General features: G+C 37.2%; 1 pseudogene; it reads left to right on the top strand.

Moving 5' to 3' along the window:
* The window catches only part of LOC149168942 (ABC transporter G family member 39-like), a 64,704-nt pseudogene that overhangs the window by 11,092 nt on the left and 28,533 nt on the right, over nt 1-25,079 (top strand).

Here is a 25,079-nt window from a genome sequence, read left to right as displayed (position 1 = left end):
TTGCACACTTTGTGCTCTTCACCTTTCTTCTCATAGCCTAGAGGTTGTTCAACATAAACCTCTTCCATTAACACTCCATTTAGGAATGCTGACTTCACGTCCATTTGGTAGACTTTCCATTTGTTTTGTGCTGCTATGGACAGCACTGCTCTCACGGTTTCCATTCTTGCAACCGGTGCGAAAGTCTCCTCATAATCTCTCCCATACTGTTGCTTGTACCCTTTGACAACCAGCCTTGCCTTGTGCCTTTCTATCTTGCCTTCAGCATTGCTTTTGGTCTTATAGACCCATTTCACTCCAATGAATTCTTTACCTTTTGGTAGCTCAACCAAATCCCATGTTTTGTTTTTCTCTATGGCATTCATCTCCTCATCCATAGGTTCTATCCATTTCCTATCTTTAATTGCATCCTTGAAATGAATAGGATCATCAACATGACAATACAAGGCAAATAAGGAATTCATTCCTTCATCATAAATATCACTTAGATTTCTAAACTTCTTACCTCATTCACTTGGTGTGCAAGTGCTTGAAGATGCACTTGAATTTCCTCCTTGTGGTGTGCTTGATGAAGCACTTTCATTTATCCTCAATGGTGTCCCTTGTTGTCCTTGTGTTGGCGCTATTGTTTGGGGATGTATTTCAGCCACCTCCTCTTCATCTTCATCATGAGACAAACAGTTTTTAACATTCATTGTTTTCTCTATGCTTCCATCCCAAGCTTCCTCTTCAATGAATTGAACATCTCTGCTAACAAAAAACTTCTTGGTAGATGGGATATACAACCTGTAGGCTTTGGATTCCTCACTGTATCCAATAAAGATACATTTCTCCCCTTTGCTATCCAACTTCCTCCTTAGCTGATCTGGTATGTGTACATAGGCCACACATCCAAAAACTCTCATGTGGGTGACTCCTTGCTTTCTCCCACTCCATGCTTCTTCCGGCACTTTGTTCAACACTGCTTTTGTAGGACACCTATTCAAAACATACAGTGCACAATTTACAGCTTCAGCCCAATAATCATTTGGCAAATGCTTTGCCTTCAGCATGCTCCTCGCCATATCCATGATGGTCCTGTTCTTCCTTTCAGCAACTCCATTTTGCTGCGGAGTGTACCTTGCTGTAAACTGTTTATGAATTCCATTTTCTCTACAAAATCTTAGGAATTCCTTGGAGATATACTCACCTCCTCTATCAGTTCTCAAAACTTTTATATGCAGCCCGCTTTGGTTTTCCACAAATGCCTTGAAGTTTTGGAATTTCTCAAACACTTCACTTTTGTTTTTAAGGAAATATATCCAAGTCTTTCTTGTAAAGTCATCAATGAATGTTAGGAAATATTGGCTGCCTGCTAGTGATGGAGCTTGCATCGGTCCACATAAATCTGAGTGGATGATCTCTAAGGGTGCCTTTGCCCTTATGCTCTTCCCTGATGGAAAACTTTCTCTGTGTTGTTTTCCCAAAATGCAACCTTCACAAAGGCTGTCCGGTTTCTCTATCAATGGTAATCCTCTTACCATTCCTTTCCTACTCAACAATTTTAGACCTCCAAAATTGAGATGTCCAAATCTAAAGTGCCACAACCAATTTTCATCCTTTGGCACGCTTTGGAAAGCCTCTTGGGTAACTGCTGCAATTTCTCCTTCGTTTTTCAAATCTGCCCTTATCCTGAGAGGGAACATCCTGTTCCTTGTCATCTTCACTTCAGCAATGCATCTTTTGCTGGGTGCTATATCCATGATGGTGCACACATCATTCTCAAAGAAAACATTGTAACCCTTTTGAACAAGCTGTCCAATACTCAAAAGGTTACATCTCATTCCAGGGACATAGTAGACATCTGCTATGGTTTTCCTTTCTCCTTGCTTTGTAAATATTTTTACCTCCCCTTTTCCCATAACAGAGACTTTGCTATCAGTTCCTAATGTGACTTCTGATTTCAAATTTTTATCTAGGGCAGAAAAGAAGGCTATGTTTCCTGTCATATGGTTGCTGCAACCTGAGTCTAAAAACCAAATGTCCTCACTGTTTGTTTCAGCCATGTTACAGGCTAACAACACATTATTTTGACTGTTGTTTTCTCTAGTAACATTTGCATTTTGTCTATTACTCATATCATGCTGCTTCTTTCTACATTCACTGGCATAATGCCCATATTTTTTACAATAATAGCATTGGACATTGGATTTTTCATACCTTTTTCCTTGAGCATGATGTTGTCCTCCCTGTTGGCTGTTGCCTTGGCCTTGGTTCTGATTTGGATTGCTGCCTCTTCCTTGTGCATTTGCTGGGTTGTTCCTTCCACCTCTGTTCTGGCTTCTGCCTCTTCCTCTTCGGTTTCCTCTTCCTTGACCTCTTCCTCTTCCAAAGGACATCTGGGTCTTGAAGGCTTGCTCTAGAGATGAGTTTTCATTCCTACTCATCCTCTGCTCATGTGTTATCAGTGATGCATGTAGCTCATCAACTGAATAGTTTGAGAGATCCTTTGTCTCTTCAATGGTGGTGACTATGGCATCAAACCTTGAGGGTAAGACCCTCAATATTTTCTCCACAATCCTTCTATCTTCAATGGTTTCTCCATGAGTTCTCATTTGTGTGATTACACCAATCAAATGAGTGAAGAATGAGTCAATGTTATCTGACTCCTTCATGTTCAAGTTCTCAAAATCCTTTCTCAGCAATTGTAGTTTTGTTGTCTTCACTCTCTCCATGCCTTGATAGGCTGTCTTGAGGGTTTGCCATGCTTCATTTGCTGTCTTAGCTGTTGCTAACCTTGGAAACACACTCTGGTCTACTGCTAGATACAACAACATACGGGCTTTTGAATCCTTCTTCCTATTGCTCTTCAGGAGATCTCTCTCTCCCTGAGTTAATGCATTGAACTCAGTTTCATCTGCTGGTTCTTCAAAACCATCTTCAACTATTTCCCATAAATCTTGAGAGGCAAACAGAGCTGTCATGGTTATTGCCCAATAGTCATAGTTTTTCCCATTAAACTGTGGGAGCTGGGTGTTAAACATACCCATACCAGTGCTTGTGCTAGCCATTCCTTGCATTCTAATCTATGCCTCTAAATCCTTGACTGTATGTTTAAAACAACTCACTGCTTCTTCAGCAACACATAAAAAAAACTTTGTGAAATACCTCAGTATTTTCTTGACTGAGCCTTCACTCTACTTGAGAAGTTTTACTGCTGCAACAAACTCCTCCCTTCAGCTTCTTGAACACCTTCAAAGAGCCTAAACCTGCTCTGATACCACTGTTGGGTATTTTTGATGGGAAAATACCAAAAACAAACAAATTACACACCACAGAGGCAATGCTCTGTTTCCTTTGCTCCAGGATCCTTTTGTGCACAGGGAGGCTTAAAAAAAAATTACTGAGAAACAGAGTATTTCACCACCATAAAAACATTTCTATTCATTTAAGACAAAAATCACTGATACATATTCATCCTCTTTTACTGAGAGGGATTTACCAAAAACAACATTCAACCAAAACTCTGTTTTCACCTGAGAATTTACTGAGCTGGGTTTACTGCTGTAAAATCCCTTTTACATTCACTGCTGTGAAAAACACTTTACTGCTGTAATAAAAATTTACATATGCATACAAAAATTATATGTTGCTCACCCGACACATGAGATTCATGCTCGTTTCATTACATAATGCACTGCTGTGCAAAAACACCATAGTTTTTCGCTGCTCTTCCGTTTTACGATGCCCCACAAAAACATTACAACACACGAGCTCTTTTTCATTTGGCTCGTTATATTTTTTTAATCCACGCGTGTGTTCTACACCTCATTACAAAAACATGGTCAACACCAAAAAAAATATATAACATTACAAAGTACTTCGTATGCCATACTTAACATTCATATGCGCCCATACCTTCAATACCAAAAAAAACATTAAAATTTAAAACTTCCATCTACTTTCTACGGGCATATTAAATTCATTAATTATTTTACCGCGGTCAACCAAAACTTTACTCCACGCAATGTTTTAATGTTGGTTTGTATGCAGCTTCGGACAATCAACGGACGAGAGTGTTGGAGACAATCGAACGGCGGACAGAGATATCGGGAGGCATTTTGCTGCAGAACTTTAGCTCCCGAAAAGTAACTTTTGCTTACGTATGGTGAGAGCCACGCGTCTGCACCATATCGTATCGGAGTCAAATATACGGAAACAACTTTACGCTGGAAGGCGGTGCGAAATTGAAAGGTGGTTTTGCTGAGTGGTTTGGGTGAGGTACGGCCGCTCAGTTGGAATTACATATTCAACAGTATGCGGCGGGGCATTTCTGGAGGTAAGAAGAAAAGACCCATAACTGGGGAGACGATGGCGGGAGGTGCCAAAGTTTTTCTGATGGATGAAATTTCGACGGGGTTAGACAGCTCTACCACATTTGAGATTGTCCAATACCTCTCCCAGTTCGTTCATAAAATGAGGGTGACAATGGTCATTTCTCTTCTGCAACCTGCCCCTGAAACCTACGACCTCTTCGACGATGTAATTCTGGTGTCAGAAGGTTATATTGTGTACCAAGGACCTCGCGAACTATATTAGGTACATTTGAAAATTTTGTGCCATATTGGTTTTAATGGCCTAAATTTGTCCATTGTGTTTTAAGGTGTGAATTGAAGTAGAGTGAGGCTTGGAAAGCTTCGGATATATGCATCCATCGCAAAAACCCCTTAAGTGAGGTGTTATGAGCCTTAAAGTGTGGTGTCGATGCCTATCATGAGGCCCCCTGTGGTCATTATACCTCGTGCAATGCTCGTTTCTTTGCCAAATCTTAGGCCCCATATCGGCCCCATACTGTTATTTTTGGCTGAAGTGTTGCTCCTATTTTTGGGCCCATCATGGTGGTGTCGCATATCGCTCGAAATGTATTTTTGGCTTCTCCCTCTAAGATTGATATTGCTAGATAACATTCTCTTGAAAAGGTATTTTTTTTTAAGAAATGCCCATATCTTTGAAATACCGGAAAAAAAGATTTGCATATTTGTCTTCTAGATATTTCTTAGCGACGCACACATTGCTATATTCTAGTTCCAAAATTGATAAGAACGAGGCGAAGTGTATTGGATCAGCTTGAATAGGTATATTCACTATTATATCTGTGGTTAATGTTTTTCAGTGAGCGTTGTGAGTTTGCGAGTGGAGTTTGAAAACATATCAGACCTCTTCATTTTGACTACATATGTGGCATTGGTCTGTACTTGCACCATGCCGCAATGTTTGATACAATGTTTGGGTTATGTAGAAGATGCATGCAATGGATACAGTAAGAAAAAAAAAAGAAATCCAGTATTTAGACCCTAGACTTACTAGACCTTTTGAATTAGTATTGTAGCCCAAAACCTGAAACTTTGGGTTATGTAGAAGATGCATGCAATGGATACAGTAAGAAAAAAAACAAATCCAGTATTTAGACCCCTAGACTTATTAGAGCTTTTGAATTAGTATTGTAGCCCAGAACCTAAAATCACACTTGAAGTCATTCAACTAAAACATGTAATCAAGAAAAGACAACACAAAAGGTAGAAGTGTATCCCAAGAACATATCGACCACGGGAAATAAATTTCAAGAAGTTCAACCGAAAATAAAACTCCTAAATGCTTAGAGGAAAACAACCAGCACTATTATTTTAAACACCTTTGAAAGACTGTATAGTGTAGGCTATATGGGAGAGGGTTTTGAAACGTAGACATGCGCACACTGTTCAATCCATGTCCAATCAAAGTGTTGATTAAGAGGTGGGAGGTTCACGTCTCCACGCTTCCTCATATTACAGAATAACCTGCCAATTGAAGGCTTAGTTAGACTAAGCTTCTCTTTTATTTTTCAATCATTTAATCAAAATCTACAATAATCATCTTTCAACCTTGCCAAAAAGTAACTATGGTAAATGACTGGGATCAATAGCATGACTGTGATCATAACAAGAGATAAAATCCAATAAAAATAATCTAAATGTGATCTATTTAGATTATTCACAATCCATCCTAGTTGTTCTCCTCTTAAATTGCTCACTCTGTCAACTATGGTGATGATTATACTGCTAGGAAAACTACCAACTCCCATAGCACTCAGATAAAAGGAAATTCCCAAGCTTCCCATGTTGTTAGGGACCTTATGATATAAATATTCCTGCAACCCTACCAATATAAACACATCCGCTACTCAAAGGAAATAAAACTGAGGAACTAACTAAAAGACGTTGAGAGGGATTACTACCTTGGGGTGTCAAGCAAGCCATGGGTACGTGCTACATGGGTTCTCTTCTTTTCGACTAGAGTTACGGTCACCATGCAGAGGATGGAGATGATCATGCCAAATTCTAATCCTTTGTAAAATGGTTATTCCAGGATCATTGCATCTTGATTTTTTTGCTAGTAGTAAAATTAAAGAGTCATAGTTAACTATGAAAATGAGTGCAACAATGGTAGAAAATGCTAGAAGAGAATATGATGGGTTCTGAAAATGGGAATCCATGCTTTTATCCATGGTAGTTTGCAAGATAACTAGACAGAAACCATTCTCAATATAAGCTTGGTTTCTTTTACTTGAGCTACAATGCAAACTCTCCATGGATTTCGATTAATCCATCCATTGATATGATCGGTGTTATGTTCAGAAGAAGTTTGCACCATTATTGTTGCTTTGTCCAAAAACCTAATTGCGTTCCAAACAAAGGCATATATCAAAGAATGAACCTAACAACATTGAATCTTCATTTTAACATTAGAATCTATCTTCATTTTAACATTAGAATCTTCTCAAAAGCTACAAACACAAGGTAATGATAGTAGCTCTTACTATTGTAAAATCTAAACACCCAATACTTTGTTTTAGTGCTTGCATAGTAAAGCATTTGAATTTCTACTACATTAAATAATGAAATAAAATAAATAAATAAAATCACAAGGCGAATATGAACGCTTTCACACTGGGATTTCATGTTGCTAGTAAATTTCCCTTAAAAACAAATTTATGCTATAAGCTACAGAGTTGTTTCGAGAATAAGTTTACCAAAAAGAAATTCCATCTCAAACTGTCGAAAGATCCAACTTACTGAAAATTATTTGTGAGAGATAATAGCTAGCCCAAGCTTAGGAAGAGTTAAGGAAGCCAAAAGATTAAGCAGTAATTATTTAGACTGCAAAGGCTCAAGCATTATGAGACCAAGAAGAGGCCAAAAACCTCGCTGAAGAAAGTGGTGCAAAGTTTGAGAATTTCGAAAAAAGGGTCTTGGAAATTATAGAGAATAGAAAGGCTCAAACCCTCGCATTACAACAAGCTTCTAAGGGAGCTGCAAAGGAGAAAGACGAGGAATGGCAGTCTAAGATTATAGTCGTTGAAATACAACACATAATGGATGTGGTTTCTTTCTACTTCTTAAGGGTTGGAAAGTGTGTAGTCGAAGTTATTTGAAATAATGAAAGTTCAAGGGGTTTTTCCTGACAATATGTCTCTATCATTTAGACAATGCAAGTTTTGTACTTCTAGATGAAGCAAAACACTTTATTGATAAAATGTAGGATACAGGTTTTGTGCCTAATTTTTCATCATTTTGTGTTGTTATTGCCAGCTATGGAAGATTAGATCGAGCTATAATGCTAGAGAAGATGTTTGAAAATATTGTTGAAGAAGGTGTAGAGAAAAATGTCCTTGTTTATGGTTCCTTAATAAATTCATTTGTTGTAGCTGGATGTTTGGATAATTTGTTCCTTACTTTCAAATAATCCAAGATGTTGGTTTTCCAAGGAACTTTGTGGTGTATAGTTCTTTGATTAAGGTTTATACTAAAGATGGACTTTTAAAGGAAGCACAAGAAACATACAAATGTTGTTATGCTCTTAACTTGCGATAAATTCCATAATACCAAATATGCAAAGAAATACAACTGAGAACACTTAATAAAATGAGAATAACAACACGTATTTTATTATTCAGAGATAAAAGCAATGTTCACTTGCCTCTTCGAGGGGGCATCCTCCAGCAGAGAAGAGCTCGATTATAGAATAAGACTTGATGATGTTTTCCTTCTAACTATGACTATTTATAACTAAATGACCTTCAACAACCTAGTGACTAGTGCTCCTTTGCATAACATGGGCTAACGACTTTATTTATTAATTATGGCCTATTTGCAACTAATTGTGGCCCCTTTCTTAAATGCGCGCCAACCATTTACAATTATTAATACAAGATTTATTGACTCTTTAACTGACTATGACTATGACTCGACCGTATTGAGTTTATTACATAAATAAATGGGTTAGGGTTGGTCCCTAGCATGCCCTCCCCCATCAATAGCAACCTTGTCATCAAGGTTGAAGCTGCGGAAATTGCTGAGGAATAGTGGTTGGTTACTAGGTCCCATATTCTTGAGAGGTATCTTTCAACTTGATGAGGACTTCCTTGATCGTGCGGTTGCGCAGATGTCTTTCATGAGTATCAAGAACTTGTTTAGGTTGGATCCAGAGTGAGCCTTCCTCATTCAATTCGGGTAGACTGGATTGCATTTTGCAATTTCTCCCCACCACTTTCTTGAGGCATGATACATCAAAGACTGGATGGGTTTTTGAAGTTGGTGGGAAGGCCAGCATATAGGTTACTCCTCCAATGCGCTGAATTATTTGATAAGGTCAGAGATTAGTTTATTTTTTAGGAAATTTGACATATCTTCTCTTCATATTCTAGTAAGATATTAGTTGCATCCATTAGCATAAAGCATTTCCAAACAGTGGCTTAATTCAATATAAATTAAGGCTTTGAAGACAAACTGTAATCTTTGGGTTTTTGAATTGTGAAGTTTTAATATTTATACTTGATAAAAACAATGGTATTTAGGGTTTTTAGTTTTTAATTTATATGACAAAAGAAGAGATGGGAATTAGGGATTGTATTATTATTGTTTCACCAGAAAACTAGGTAATTTTATTAGAAAGATACTAAACCTAACAACTTTTTTTGTTCATTTTCTAGTGAGAGATTAACTATGTTAGCGGACCTCATTTGGCACTATGGTTAGGAATTTTTTGAAACATTGGAATGCTAATGACAACATAATATACTATTGGTACTAATAAAGCTAGAGGAAAGTTTACAGTTGGAACCACGTGTTGTAGGGAAAGAGTGAGAAACACACCATTCCCTAGACACAAACATGCATAAATCAAAGTGAGTGAAGGGTTATTTTTCAAGCCCATGTTTAAAATTGATCAAATCCATGTTTTATAGATTATCTTGTTTAAACTTTGAAATTCATTCACTGGATTTTGTTGCGAAAGAGGTTGCTAAACATTGCAAAATATAGATGTCTACACATGGAAGATGGATTATGTTGTTGACCAAATTTTTGATCCAAGTGGACATTGGTGGCCACCCACCTATTCCACTTCAACCCCCATAACTGTCTCTTTCAGTTTTTCAGTTTCCTTATTTGTAGCACAATTTACTATTTTTAGTAGTTTTTTGGGTCCTGAACTTCCGGAGCCATTTTGAGGTCCTAAATGACGTTGTTTTGGGAAATATGGGTCCTCGAACCAACATTTCTCTTCCCATAGTTGTAATGCTCGGATATATCTTTCTAACGAGCTAGGGTATGCATCAAACGAAGGTCGAGTGCCAAAGTTATGACCTTGGGAAGTTGATGTATCAACTTACCCAAAATGGGGCCCACAATTTGGCGTTTCATCTTCTAGGGTTAGGTTTTGGGACGTTAAGGGCTTTCCAATGTTTCTCAACAATAAATAGGCCTTCGAGCCTCATTGTAACATAGTTCAGAGGCATGTAGCTGCCACATCTCTTCTCAGAGATAAGCTACCATCGCCCTAGCTCGTTTATTTCCATTTCTGTTTGTAAGCATATTTGAGTATTTTACATTAATGAAATGAAGTATTATTTCCATTGCATATTTGCGTTTATGGTTATCTTTGTACCTTGTTGCGTTCCTGTTTAAATCCAGATCAATGGTATCAGAGCGGTCTACTTTTTCTCTATTTTTCTTTGCATGTCCCCAACGAGGTCGGGATATAAGAAGTTAGGGCTTGAACTGGTTGAACCTTTGCAAAACCAGCCTCACAAATCCCAACGGCCTCCCATGGCGGATGAGAAGAAAGATGAGAGGGCAAGAGATCCTATCAAAATCTTGCTCGAAGAGGCCCTCGAGCAACAAAGGAACACGATGATGGACAACTTTACCCAGATCCTTCAACGACTACCCAAAGTCGACACATCGGCTTCCAACAGCTACTCTGGAAATGCCACTCTGTTTAAGGTATAAGTTAATTTTGAAATACGCATATTCGAGTTTCAGATAGATGTAGATGTCGTAGATAAATGGTTAAATCTACTAGAGGGTTATTTTTCTGTTCGTGATTTTTCCACTCGGGAAAATATTATTTTCGCTTTTCTCAAAGCAGCCCTCCATGTCAAGGATTGGTGGGAAACCTACTGCGAGCAGAAGGATGAAAGTACGAGCTCACTATTTTCAGCCGCACCCACTTGGAATTCATTCTGGAATGCCATCAAGGAGCAATACTACCCTGTCATAAGATGTGAGGACAAATACATCAAGTGGACCACACTGTAGCAAGGAAGGGACCAAGATGTGCCAGAGTTCACAAACATTTTTCGTACCCTTCCTACACAGTTGAGTATCAAGGAATCTGAGCTGCATTTGGTACTCAAATACCGAGGCTGCCTACACAAGTACATCCAGGAAGAGATAGAGTTCCTGAACATCTCCTCGCTCCGCACGGTGTAAGGATACGCTATCAAAATCGAGCAAAAGTTGAAACAAAAGAAGCGAGACTTTGGATCTGCAAATCCGAAGACCGAAGGACAAAGCCAAGGCGAGGTGACCCAAGACAACCTATTGAAGGCAGAAGAAAAGAACAACACCACGAAGTTGAAGAAGGACATAGGAAAGTGGTGTGAGTTCCGCACGAGCCCCACTCACAACACAAGTGAGTGTCAGACCAAGCAATCGTTGGTGGCCGAGTTTAAGGATTCAGAATCAGATGCATGTTCCGACCCTGAGTCAGAACTCGACAAGGGGAATGGCAAAGGGAAGAAGATCATTGATAAGGAGCCCACCGTCACTATTGTCACTACTAGGATCCAGCAGAATGAGCCCGAAGACCCAGAGGAGGGGGAGTGCCTTTTCCACTCACAAATGTGGGTGAAGGGTTCACTGCTACAATTCATTGTCGATAGTGGGAGCGAGAAGAACCTCTTTTCAGCAGAGGCCATGAAGCGGTTGGGCCTACAGACTACACCACACCCACAATCGTATAATATCGGGCAGCTTCACCAAGGATGATATCTCCGAGTTCAATAGAAGTGCCACCTTCCATACAGCGTCAAACCCTTCACAGATGAGGTATTGTGTGATTTTTTACCTCTGGATGTTTGTGATGTACTATTTGGGCAGCCATACTATTACAGATCCATTCGAGCACATCAACCCCAACTTACAAATCGATAGTATTAGGATCCATCAACCCCTAATGCAGTTGTTACATGCCCTAAAGAATTTAAACATCAGAATTCCTCACTTCCTAAGAAGTTCCATCACTGAAACCATCCTGAAACTGCCTCTAAGAAGATCAGCGCAGGTAGACCTTCATTAGGGTGTGATACAATGCAAACCATACACTGTCAGGATGCTATGCAATGGACTTGGTCCCTCTTTGGCCTGCGCTGGGTGAGTTTGAACGAACTTCTGTGAGCGTTTGAAGATTCCTTATCCATTGGATGCCTCTAGAAGTTTCTCAAGACTATCCACTCCTTTGAGTTCGCATTTGGATGAGGAAGGGAGTTAAGGAACATTAATCCCCTTATCCCTCCTTCCATGGACCTGATTTCTAAATTTACAACGGCATTCATTGTGACCATTCATATCATAACTTCCTTCGTTCACCTATAAAAAGGCCACTCATATAAGTGATCAAGGGGTTGGAAATTATTGAGTTGTAGGGAGATGTTGTTGGTATGAGTTTTGAGGTGATTGCAAGTATTGTAATGATTTCAAAGTGTCTTGCTTATTGTGAGGAGAGGATGGGATTGAACTGGAGGAGTGATGTTGAATCAGGAAAATTGAGTTGTAACTCTTCCTTTCACTAATAATGTGTTCAAATCTTTTTCCATATGTTTGTATTGTCTTTTGATGCTTTCATATGCTTATCATGTACTTGGTTTCATGCTATGTTTAATCAATAGATCATTATTATATATCTTGATGGGTTTTTGTTTTTGTTTGTGTGCAGGTACTTCTCAAGCGGCTTAAGTACCGGAAGGAGCAACAGAATCGATCAAGGGAGATAAGGAACAAGTGGAAGCCACAAGTAGGTTCTATGTTCTGTTATTTTATCTATTGCTTATTAAAAAGGTACATAATGATTTGTGCTATTGTTTCTATATTAAGCTACTATTTTAGAGGGTTAGGCGTTTATCCAAGAACACTAAAATTTTCGAAAAAAATTAAGGAGGCAACATGATGTGTATGAGGCAAGGCCTCGCACTGTTATTATTACTTTGAGTAATTCATTATACAGGATACCGAAGGTAGCCCCACCTACGGCCACCTTTTTGATCTCTGCTAAGAAATGCAACAAGATAGTCTATGAGACTAGGAAGTTCATTTTTTCTCTGGTTCATTCCCAAAGTAAGGGGCAGATGGTCATCACATCCATGACCCTGGTGAAGGGTTCCTCCACACAGCAACAATAACAGAGGGATATGGTCATGAAAGAACACAGGAAAACGTTCTCCTCACCCACCGAGCACCACACAAGCTTCAGGTGGGTGAAAAGGTTTGGTTACATATGCAGAAAGAATGCCTTACAAGAGCCCATCAAAAGCTCAAACCACTCCGACATGGTCCTTACAACATTACCAAGGTTGTGGGAAACAATTCTCTGGAGCACAAAATTCCCCCACTCCTTCACCTACACCAAGTGTTCAATGTGTACTGCCCTCGACCATGCTTCTCACCATTACTAGACACATTCGAGATTGTCGAACAACTTTCTAGGGACCAAGTTCAGCGAAGGGAGGAACTCAATGCAATGGGGACCATTGCTTCCTAACGGGGGAGGAATGATCCAGGTGGATGTTGGTGGTCACCCACCTATCCCACTTGGACCCCCGCAACTGTCTCTTTCAATTTTTTAGTTTCCTTATTTGTAGCATAATTTACTATTTTTAGCAGCTTTTCGGGTCGTGAACTTCCGGAGGCATTTTGAAGCCCGAAACGCCATTTTTGGGGAAATCTGGGAGAAACATGGGTCTATGGACCGATGTTGCTCTTCCCAAAGTTTTAGTGCTCAGATGGATCTTTCTAACGAGCTATGGTACGTGTCAAATGAAGATCGGTTGCCAAAGTTACAGCCCTGGGAAGTTGATGTACCAACTTACCCAAAACGGGGCCCACAATTTGGTGTTTCATCTTCTAGGGTTAGGTTTTGTGATCTTAAGGGTTTTCCATTGTTTCTCAACAATAAATAGTCCTTCGAGCCTCATTGTAACACAATTCAGAGGCATGTAGTCGCCACATCTCTTCTCAAAGATAAGTTACCATCGCCCTAGCTGGTTTATTTCCATTTCTCTTTGTAATCATATTTTAGTATTTTACATTAATGAAATGAAGTATTATTTATGTTGCATCTTTGTGTTTATGGTTATCTATATAATTTGTTGAATTCTTGTTTAAATCCGGATCAAGTTTGGACTTTATAACTTTCTACATTGGTTGGGGTATCAATTTGTTGAGATATGTTTGTAAAGTGTAAATTGGTCTTTTTCATTCTTTCTCAAGGTTGTTGTTTTTAACAACATGGTGTACTCATAATTAACCAAACATACCAAAGAGGCTCTTGCCCCTGGTACTCAAAGAGTGAGGTTTATTTGTCTAGCATGAAGATGTGATCTCTTTCTTTGAAGAGAACTCACTATTCTTGATATTGAGGAAGCAATTAAGTTGACCTAAAATTTGAAAATTGTAAGAGGTCATTTCCTATCAATATGTTTCTATATTTGAGAAAGAGCAATAGATGATCTCCTTTCAATCCCTTTAACTTGTCAAATAAATTCCAATATGTGTAATAAAGAAAAAATTACATTGTTGTTGATCATTTTAATTTGTGATCTAGTATGGAATCTTTTGCTTCATCAAAATTAAATCCATTTTATATTGGCATATACTAAACAAAATGTTTTTATTTAAATGAGAAATTAAACATTTTCTAAAATATAAATTCATATTCTTTAAGCTTTTAGATTTTTAGATTACTTATATTGCTTATGCGAAATTAAAAATAAATTATGTTTACTTTCATTTAGATTGAAGTAGCCGGACTCTTTATATTTTGGTATAAGTGAGATATTGTAGCTTATGGGAACCAAAAATAACTTGGAAAATTCATGTTGGAGATGCTAAACCAATGAAATGAACTCAGAAAAAATAATATTCTCAATTAATTTTTTATTGAAGGCATTGAATACATCTTGATTAATTCCATTTTTTTTAATTATGATGAAAGACTGAAAGGTGCTATAAATATAGTGGGTTCCAGCGGACATTATGGTTGCACAAATAACATTGTAAACCTAATGGGACATTATAATTGCACAAATAAAATAGTAAATGTAGTGGGTTCCAAGGACAATATAGTTGCACAAATTACACAAAATCAACAAATGACACAAGATTAATAGGTGGAATGATAGTGATTTTATGTGACAAATGCATTCTACCAGGGGAGGTGGCCAACTATTAGGAAATTTAATGAAATTTTCATGTATTTCATTTACACACAAGGTATTGTGTTCACTTATCTACTTAATTTTTATGTTGTTGATTGCATATGTTAGCATATGGGGGTGGTGGAAACTACTCGAAAATATCATAAAATTTAGATATATGATTTTCATGAAAGGTATTGCATCGATTGTATTTTTGTGTGGTTTATTGAACATGTTGTTGTATAAATTTGTTAGAAAATGTTTTTATAATAAGAATTTCGTTCTTTTCTTTTAAATTATTGTAATCTAATTTCTCTCACATATATTCATATATATATATATATATATATATGAAAAACACTATAGAAATATTTAGTATATATTTACTACTCTTAATTAGGATATTTAATTTGGTAGCGATATTGTGTAAGACAATAACAAAGACATTCAACTCTTAAATTAATTATGAGATCTCTTAGATAAATTTTGAATCACATTATTGAACCTTTCTATTGAATTTTAGTATCGCCTCTCCCCACATCCACATTTATTTAGTGTTAAATGCATTTATAACCCATTATGACATAGATTATTTCATGTGGGTGATATTTATACAATCAAGTGGCTTCAAAATAACCATTTATACAGACTCATGATCCCCACTTGTTGACATCAACTTCTTTCTAAATTTGTCTAAAGTTAGATGGACCTCATTAATGCAATGTGTATTACATAAATTGAATGTTATTGTTCATTTCATATTCAAAACCATGTACATAGTCCAAAAAGATTCAAATGCACCACCACATCTTAAATTTCATTAAAACTGAGAAAGTTTTGTTTGAAGATATTTGTTTGACACTAAGAATTTTATAATGTGTGCATTAGGGTTGCATTCATTAGGAACGGAGTAGATATGCTATTTTGGGCTTGAGATTCAAATGTGTATAATAATGATACCATAGTTGTATAGTTCCAACAAGCATGGTTTCAAGTGGTATGAAAGAGTTTTAAAAATTCTTTTTATACATTGGTCACTTGCACAACACCTAGAAGTTCTATGTTTTTTCCAACTTTATAGATTTCTAAAATGTATATGGATCATATTGTTCATCATTTCTAAGTGAAAATGTAGCTCCTACTTCCAAAATTAGTTCCAAAAACATGAGGGAAGGAATAAATTGTTGATGATTTGTCCATGTGTTTTTAAAAGTAGAGTTGTGTTTGTAAATACATATAAGAATATTTTTTGAGTTCAAGTCTGGATATTATGTTGAGTTGAGCACCAAAATAATAACTTGCAAATCAATTTTAATTGAAAAAAATAATGGAAAATAAACAAGATATCAGAATAATCTTGAACACAAGAATTTACACAATGTTTTATGTGGTAAATCCCTCCTTGTGAGGGAAATATCCACGAGTAAATGGTAATCAGTATTTTTATTATTCAAGGGAGATTTACAATTACCAATTCACATACATAAATTTTCCAACCATTCAACCCACTCTCCATTTGTTTTATGTGTTCTTATTGCCTCTACATGATTACATGGATAAATAGAAACATGTCGTATTTTTTTTTTTAATTTGTCCACAGGTTTGAAATCAATTATAGAAGAAGCATTTTTTATAAGACAAAAAAGTTCCTTTTATATTTTTTTTTTCAAAACATACATTAGAAAAAAAACCCAAACCTAAGGAACTGATTTTAGCTATTATCCAAAGAGTATAGGGAAATAGTTGGCAACTTCTAAAAATCTCCACCATGACAAAAATTTACTTGATATATCATTCCCAAGATATTCATCACCTTCCATATTATCCAAAAGAAGCTAGGCACCATTTCCGCTTCTCTAAAAAAACTTGTTATGTGAACATATGTGCACAATTTTTCTTTGTATCGACTTTTTCCAGAGCCACCGCTCCACTTTCATCAATAACCTTTCTTACTAAATGGTATTTAATAGGTATATGTTTTTATCTTACTATGATAATTTGGATTCCTCTCCAAATGAATTACACTTTCACTATCACAAAATACATTCACCTTGTCATGCATCGTTCCAAACTCACCTAGCAAACCTTTTAATGAAATTTCCTCTTAGCAAGCATGTGAGACAACTGTGTATTTTGACTGAGTAATGGATAAAGAAAATATGTTCTTAAGCTTTGACATCCAACTAAAAACTTTTCTTGTAAGAGTAAAGGCATATCCAAAAGTGGATCTCCTATTTTCCAAGTCACCTACAAAATATGAATTGACATAACCACACATTAAATCACTACAACCATTATAGGTGACACAATAATTACTTGTTTCCCTAAGATAACGAATCACCCATTTCATCGTTGCTTAATGCTCTTTACCTACATTTTCCATGTATCTACTGACAACACCAATATCATGTGAAATACCTATTTTTGTATTAATCATCAAATACATTAAGCATCCTAGTTAATTTGAATATGGTACATTAGACATTACTCATTTTCTACATCATTAATAGGACACAAACCTAAAGAAATATTGAAATGGGAAGATAAAGGGATTTGAATATTTTTCACATTATTCATACAAAATCTTAGGTTGTCCTCACTTTGCTAGCGGTTGGACCGGATGAAGCTGCGGAGTAACCTTACTTTCTTGAACTCCCGTCCCGGGAGAATTCACTCTAGTTGTTGGTTCTCGGTGCTCCACCCTCAGATGGAAAGAAAGTGATCCGGCTGGGGTACTCCTTCTCGTGCTGGGTAAAATAGATAGGGGGCCAGCTTGTAAGCTTTGGTGAGCCCTGTTAGCCGGTTGCTGTAATCAATCTCTTTCCTGCTAGTCATAAAGAAAGCCCATTTACTCACAACTTGTATTTGACCTTCAATGAATCTTCCATATCGGTCAGACCTTGTCAGCGAAGAGAGGAACAGAGTGGGAATAACCACCCCAACGAATTGAACATATCGGGACCCACTCCATGAAGATAACATATTGGGCAGACCAGGTCAGCGAAGAAGAGAATAACAGAGAGGTCAGGACCATGTCATCAAGTAGAACTTAGTTTCAGACCCACCTGAATAGAACAAAGTTGAATGAACAGGTCATTGAATTTGACATATCGGTCAGAACAGTACGGTAATGACCTACCATGATATATACTTGTATGATATAACCCCCTCCTTACTGTACTCAGATAGAACTATTCCGTATCCTTATTCTATTGTTTCTTTAACCACAACTTACAATATTTCTTGTATCTATGTATCTCCATGTCCAAGATTTATTTTTCTTGATCCAGGTGGATGTTGGTGGCCACCCACCTATCCCACTTGGAACCCCACAACTGTCTCTTTCAACTTTTCGGTTTCCTTATTTGTAGCACAATTTACTAATTTTAGCAGTTTTTCGGGTCCTAATCTTCTAGAGCTGTTTTGAGGCCCTAAATGATGTTTTTTGGGAAAGTTTGGAGCAACATGGTTCCACGAACCAATGATTCTCTTCCCAAAGTTTTAGCGCTCGGACAGATCTTTGTAACGAGCTATTGTACGCGTCAAACAGAGATCGTATGCCAAAGTTACAATCCCGGGAAATTGAGGTACCAATTTACCCAAACAGGGCCCACAATTTGGCATTTAGTCTTCTAGGGTTAGGTTTTGGGATGTGAAGGGATTTCCATTATTTCTCAACAATAGATAGGCCTTCGAACCTCATTGTAACACAGTTCAGAGGCATGCAGCCACGACATCTCTTCTCTGAGATAAGCTACCATCGCCCTAGCTGTTTATTTCCATTTTCTGTTTGTATGCATATCTCAATATTCTACATTAGTGAAATGAGGTATTATTACTTCTGCATCTTTGTGTTTATGGTTATCTCTATAATTTGTTGCATTCATGTTTAAATCTGGATCAGTGGTATCAGAGTGATCTGCCTTTTCTCTATTTTTCTTTGCATGTCCCCAATGAGGTCGGGATATAAGGAGTTAGGGCTTGAATTGGTCGAACATTTACAAGACTAGCCTTGCAAATCCTGATGGCCTGCCATGGCAGATGAGAAGAAAGATGAGGGGGTAGGAGATCCTATCAAAATCTTGCTCGAAGAATCCCTCGAGCGACAAAGGAATGCGATTATGGACAACTTTGCCCAGATCCTTCAGCGGCTACCCAGAAGCAACACATCAGCTTCCAACATCTACTCTGGAAACACCATGCCCTTTAATGTACAAGTTAATTTTGAAATCCCCATATCCGAGGGTTAGATAGACGCAGATGTCGTAGATAAATGGTTAAATCTACTAGAGGGTTATTTTTCTGTTAATGAATTTTCGAGTCGGGAAAAGATTGTTTTCGCTCTTCTCAAAGCAGCCCCCTGTGTCAAACACTGGTGGGAAACCTACTGCGAGAAAAAGAATGAAAGCACGGGCTCACTATTTTCAGTCGCACCCACTTGGGATTCATTCCAGGATGCCATCAAGGAGCAATACTACCCTATCAAAAGCTACATGGACAAATACACAAAGTGGACCACGCTAGGGCAGGGAAGGGACCAAGATGTGCCAGAGTTCACAAACATTTTTCATACCCTTCGCACAGAGTTGGGTATCAAAAATTCTGATTTGCATATAGTACTCAAATACCGTGGCTACCTACACAGTGCATCCAGGAAGAGATGGAGTTCCTGAACATCTGCTCGCTCGACACGACGTACCGATACGCTGTCAAAATTGAGCAAAAGTTCAAACAGAAGAATCGAGACTTTGGATCTGCAAATCCGAAGCCCAAAGGAAAAAGCCAAGGTGGGGTGACCCAAGACAAACTGTCAAAGCCGCAAGAAAAGAACAACACCACGAAGTCGAAGAAGGACACAGGAAAGTGGTGTGAGTTCCAAAATAGTCCCACTCATAACACAAGTGAGTGTCGGATCAAGCAGTCGTTGGTGGCCTAGTTGAAGGCTTCTGAATCAAATGCATGTTCCGACCCTAAGCCAAAACCCGACAAGGGGAATGGCAAAGGGAAGTGGATCATTGATGTGGATCCCAACGCCACTGTTGGAACCACCAAGATCCAGAAGAATGAACCCTAAGATCCAGAGGAGGGGGATCATCTTTTCCACTCACAGATGTGGGTGAAGGGTTCACCGCTGCAATTCATTGTCAACAGTGGTAGCCAAAAGAACCTCATTTCAGTAGAGGTCATGAAACGGGTGGGCCTACCGACTACGCAACACCCGCAGCCGTACAGTATAGGGTGGCTTCATGAAGGACGATATCTCAAAGTTTGCCAGCAGTGTCTCCTTCCCTATAGCATCATGCCCTTCATAGAGGAGGTATTGTGTGATGTTATAGCTTTGGATGTTTGTGATGTATTATTAGGCCAGCCATACTTGTGGACGCGACATGCTGTGTATGAGTCAAGGCCTCGTGCTATAATTATTTCTTTGGGTAATTCATTATAGAGGATACTGGAGCTAGCCCCACCTATCATCGCCTCTTTGATCACTGCTAAGAAAGGCAGCAAGCTCATCTCACAGACTAAGAATTTTTTTTTTTGTCTGGTTCACTTCCAAAGTAAGGGGAAGATCATTGCTACATTCATGATGCCCGCAAAGTGTTCCTCCACCCAACGACAGCAGCAAAGGGATACGGTCATGACAGAACACAAGAAAAACTTTTCCTCACCCACAGTGGTACCACACAAGTTTCAGGTGGGCGACAAAGTTTGGTTACATATACAAAGAGAACGCCTTACCAGAACCCATCAGAAACTCAGACCACTCTGACATGGTCCTTAAACCAGTACCAAGGCTATGGGAAACAATGCTTTGAAGCACAACATTCCTCCATTCCTTCGCTTGTACTGAGCGTTCAATTTGGACCGCCGTCGACCATGCTTCCCACCATTTCTAGACACATTAGAGATTACAGAACAACTCACCAAAGATCCAGCTCAGCAGAAGCTACTTCATCTTAGAGAGGAACGCAATGCAATGCAGACCATTGCTTTGTAAGGGGGGAGGAATGATCTAGGTGTATGTTGGTGGCCACCCACTTATCCCACTTAGAACCCCACAACTGTCTCTTTCAACTTTTCAATTTCCTTATTTGTAGCACAATTTACTATTTTTAGCAGTTTTTCGAGTCTTGAACTTCCAAATCCATTTTGAGGCCCTAAACGATGTTTTTTGGGAAATATGGGAGAAACATGTGTCCATGCATTGATGTTTCTCCTCCCAAAGTTGTAGTGCTTATACAGATCTTTCTAACGAGCTATTGTACGCGTCAAACAGAGATCGTACGCCAAAGTTACAACCCCGGGAAATTGAGGTACCAATTTGCCCAAACAGGGCCCACAATTTGACGTTTCATCTTCTAGGGTTAAGTTTTGGGATATGAAGGGTTTTCCATTGTTTCTCAACAATAAATAGGCCTTCGAGCTTCATTGTAACATAGTTCAGAGGCATGTAGCCACCACATCTCTTCTCAGAGATAAGCTACCATCGCCCTAACTGTTTATTTCCATTTTCTGTTTGTAAGCATATCTCAATATTTTACATTAGTGAAATGAAGTATTATTTCCGCTGCATCTTTGTATTTATGGTTATCTCTGTAATTTGTTGCATTCATGTTTAAATCCAGATCATTTCTACTCCAAGATCCTTCTTTTGGAAAGTCCAAGCCAACTGAGCCTTTAACCTGTTGATATGAACAATCATTTTTCTTGCGACAAGCATATCATCAACGTATAACACCAAAATAGTGAATATGCCATTTTCCAAGTTTTGAAATTAAACACAATGATAATTCTCACTTCTGGTAAAATTGTAGTTCATCATGAACGAATCAAATGTTTTGTACCATTTCCTGGGGGACTGGTTAAGGCCATAAAATGACTTCTTGAGTTTTCAAACAAACCTCTTGTTGTGATTTTGAAAAAACCATTTTGGTTGTTCAATATATATATCCTCATCCAAATCTCCATGTAAGAATGTTGTTTTAACATCGAGTCGCTCTAACTCTAGATCAAGTAATGCATGTAATGATAACACAACTTTAATTGAAACAAGCTTAACAATTGGTGGAAAACTCTCATGGAAATCAATACCATTCTTCTGAGAATATCTTTTTGGAACTAGTCTTGCTTTGACTTTTTAACAATATCATAAACTTCTTTCTTAAATTTATAAACCCACTTGCAATCGAAAACCTTTATATCCTTATGAAGTTCCACAAGATCCCATGTCTTATTTCTTTGTAATGCATCCATTTCCTCTTTCATTGCTACTTTCCATTTATCATTATCATATACTTCCATTGCTTCCTGATAACAACTAGTTTCTCCATCATTAGAAATCAAAGCAACAAAAATAGCAAAATAAACATACATTTTAGGAAAAGATATGATCTTTGTTGATATTTCTAAGATTTGTTGCCATATTTCTTCTTTTTCTTGAGAATTTTTTGTATCCTCATCTTATTATGTAGGAGTTTCTTCATGATCCTCCTCCCTTGAAGAAGATTGAGTTTCCAATTAAACTTGTTAAAGTAATTTTTCCGATTTCATTTCAACATCTACCTTTGATTTTATGAGTGACGATTCATCAAATATGGCATCTTTGTTAATGATGATTTTGTGGGTATTTGGATCACACAACCTATAACCCTTAATTCCATCACCATATCCAAAAAATATTAGTCTTTATCATTTTAGATCTTACTTACAATGGTGATTCTTTGCAATAAGAGCATAGGCATTGCAACCAAAAACTTTAAGATTTGAATAATCATAAGGTTGACTTGTCCATACGTATTCTATAATATTGCAATTAATTGTAATTGATGGTGACCGATTTACTAGATAACACACTATAAGAATTTCTTCTACCCACAATTCCTTCTGCAACCTAGCATCACTTGGTATACTCCTTGCTTTCTCTAGAGGATTCATATTCATGTGTTCAACAACACCATTTTGCTAAGAAGTATAAATTGTGGTTTTATGTCTTTCGATCCTAGCTTCCTTGCAAAAAATTTTGAACTCCTTTGAAGTAAACTCGGTTCCATTGTCAATTCGAAAACATTTAATTGACCAACTAGTACTCTTTTCAACCAAATCTCTATATTGCTTTAAAGGATCAAATGCATCAAATTTTCTTTTTAGTAAATAGATCGACGCCTTTCTAGAGTAATCATCTTTAAATGTTACAAAATATGAAGATCCTCCAAAATAGAATTGAGGAGATGGTCCCCAGAGATTAGAATGGATGTAATCAAGGATGACTTTACATACATGTTTTCCTATTTTTAATTTCTACCTAACAATGCTCATAGAAACTGAAATTAAGATATCTCAAGCTTAGAAGCAACTTATGATGAATTAATACCTCCAACTCTTTGTCACTCATATGACCCAAGCATTGATCCATAAACGAGTAGTGTCACTTGAACCTTTAGATGTTATTGTTGCATGATCTATTTTTGTCCTTCCTTCATGCTTATAAAGGATTCCAAACACTTTATCCTTCATGGTTACCAAGATTCCTTTCGTCACCTTCATAACTCCACCATATATATCTATAACTAGCTTAAGCTAACACTCTGAGAGATATTAAATTATTTCTAAGGTCAAGCACATGCCTCACCTCTATTAACATTCTAACAATATAATCATACATTTTAATATTGATACTACCAATCCCAATAGTTTTGTAGGTAACATCATTACCGATGAAAACCATAGTATCATCAATAAATTGCTATGAAGAGAACCAATTCATATGAAGAAACATATGATGGGAAGCACTAGAATCAAGCAACCAATTATGAAGATGTTGAGAAACAATAGAAGTAGACAATAGCTCATCAACAATTCCTGCACTAGTTTCAAATCAATTAGCTTCCTTTGTAGAATCCTTTTTAGCATCTTGTTCCTTTCTTTTCAAACAATATTTCTTAACATGCCCTTATTTGTTATAGTACCAACACTTTAACTGAATATTCTAGCCTCTTCACTTCAATCTTGATGTGTCTCTCAATTTCCAATCTTCTAATTTTGATGGACCTTTCGGAACCATTGCTTCTGATGTTCATGTTTTAAAGATATATTTCCACTGAGTTTCCTCATACAAAAAACCTCCTACACCAACATCAAAATCAATGGTATCAGTAGAACTAAAACTGATAAAGGTTACAAAATGTTCCAAAGACTCAAGAAGAGAACCCAATAGTGCAATTTCCTTAACTTCCCCTTCAAGATTTACATCAATAATAGAGAACTCACATAAAAGAGTATTGAAAGAATTCAAATGATCGATCTTTGTACCTTCCTTCATCCACAAACTGTATAATTGTCGCTTCATGTAGAATCTATTTTCTAAGGATTTAGTCATATAAAGGCTTTCTAGCTTGGTCCATAAACTTCCAGTTATTTTCTTTCTAATGATGTTAAACAGCACATCATCTGAAAAGCATAGATGAATAAAAATGATGGTGCTTGCATCCATGTCCTCCTAGTATTCAGTGTCCATGTCGATAGATTTCTTTGTCGTGCCCAACAATGTCTTTGCCACACCTTGTTGCACAAGCATATCTTGCATCTTAACCTTCCATAACTCAAAGCTAGTTCCCATTGAACTCTTCGATTTCAAACTTTGCACTCTGCATCTTCACCATTAGCACAATTTTTTCCCAAAAGCTCTGATACCACTTGGGTTTAACACCAAAATCATAACCTAAAAATAAATTTTAATTGCAGAAAATAATAGCAAATAATAGCACATAATCAAGAGAGTAGAATAATCAAATACAAAAATTAACATAGTGTTTTATGTGGTAAAACCCTCCTTTTAAGGGAAATGTGAATGGGAAATGGTAATAGGTATTCTTATTATTCAAGGGAGATTTACAATAACGAAATCACAGACATACATTATCCATTAGATGTGTTTTTATTGCCTCAAAAAGCTTAAAAAGATATATAACAACTTGTAAGAGTTTTTATAAGATTTTCCACAACTTTTAAAGCAAGTACATAAGAATTTTTAACCATAAAACAAAAAATTTCCTCTGGTCTCTTTCAAAACATAGATTAGAAAGAAACAACAGGAACCAAGGGAACCCAAATTTTAGGCATTATCCCAAGAATATAGGGAAATAATTGGTAACTTTAATAGATTAATTTAAGAGTAGTATAAGTTAACATTTACAATTCCAATTTTCAATCATTCACATATCTAAATTTTTTAATTTTTAATTTAAATGTTTATGTACTAAAAGAAAGATAGAAGATAGAAATCCCAATTATAAAATGTTACCCTAGTCAA

The sequence above is a fragment of the Pinus tabuliformis genome, chromosome 4_2 (assembly GCF_031772625.1).
Source record: "Pinus tabuliformis cultivar Carrire ecotype Pingquan chromosome 4_2, CPIR1, whole genome shotgun sequence".
NCBI classification, from domain to species: domain Eukaryota; kingdom Viridiplantae; phylum Streptophyta; class Pinopsida; order Pinales; family Pinaceae; genus Pinus; species Pinus tabuliformis.
Note: the sequence above shows the minus strand (reverse complement) of the source record. Positions and strands in the feature narration are given on the sequence as shown.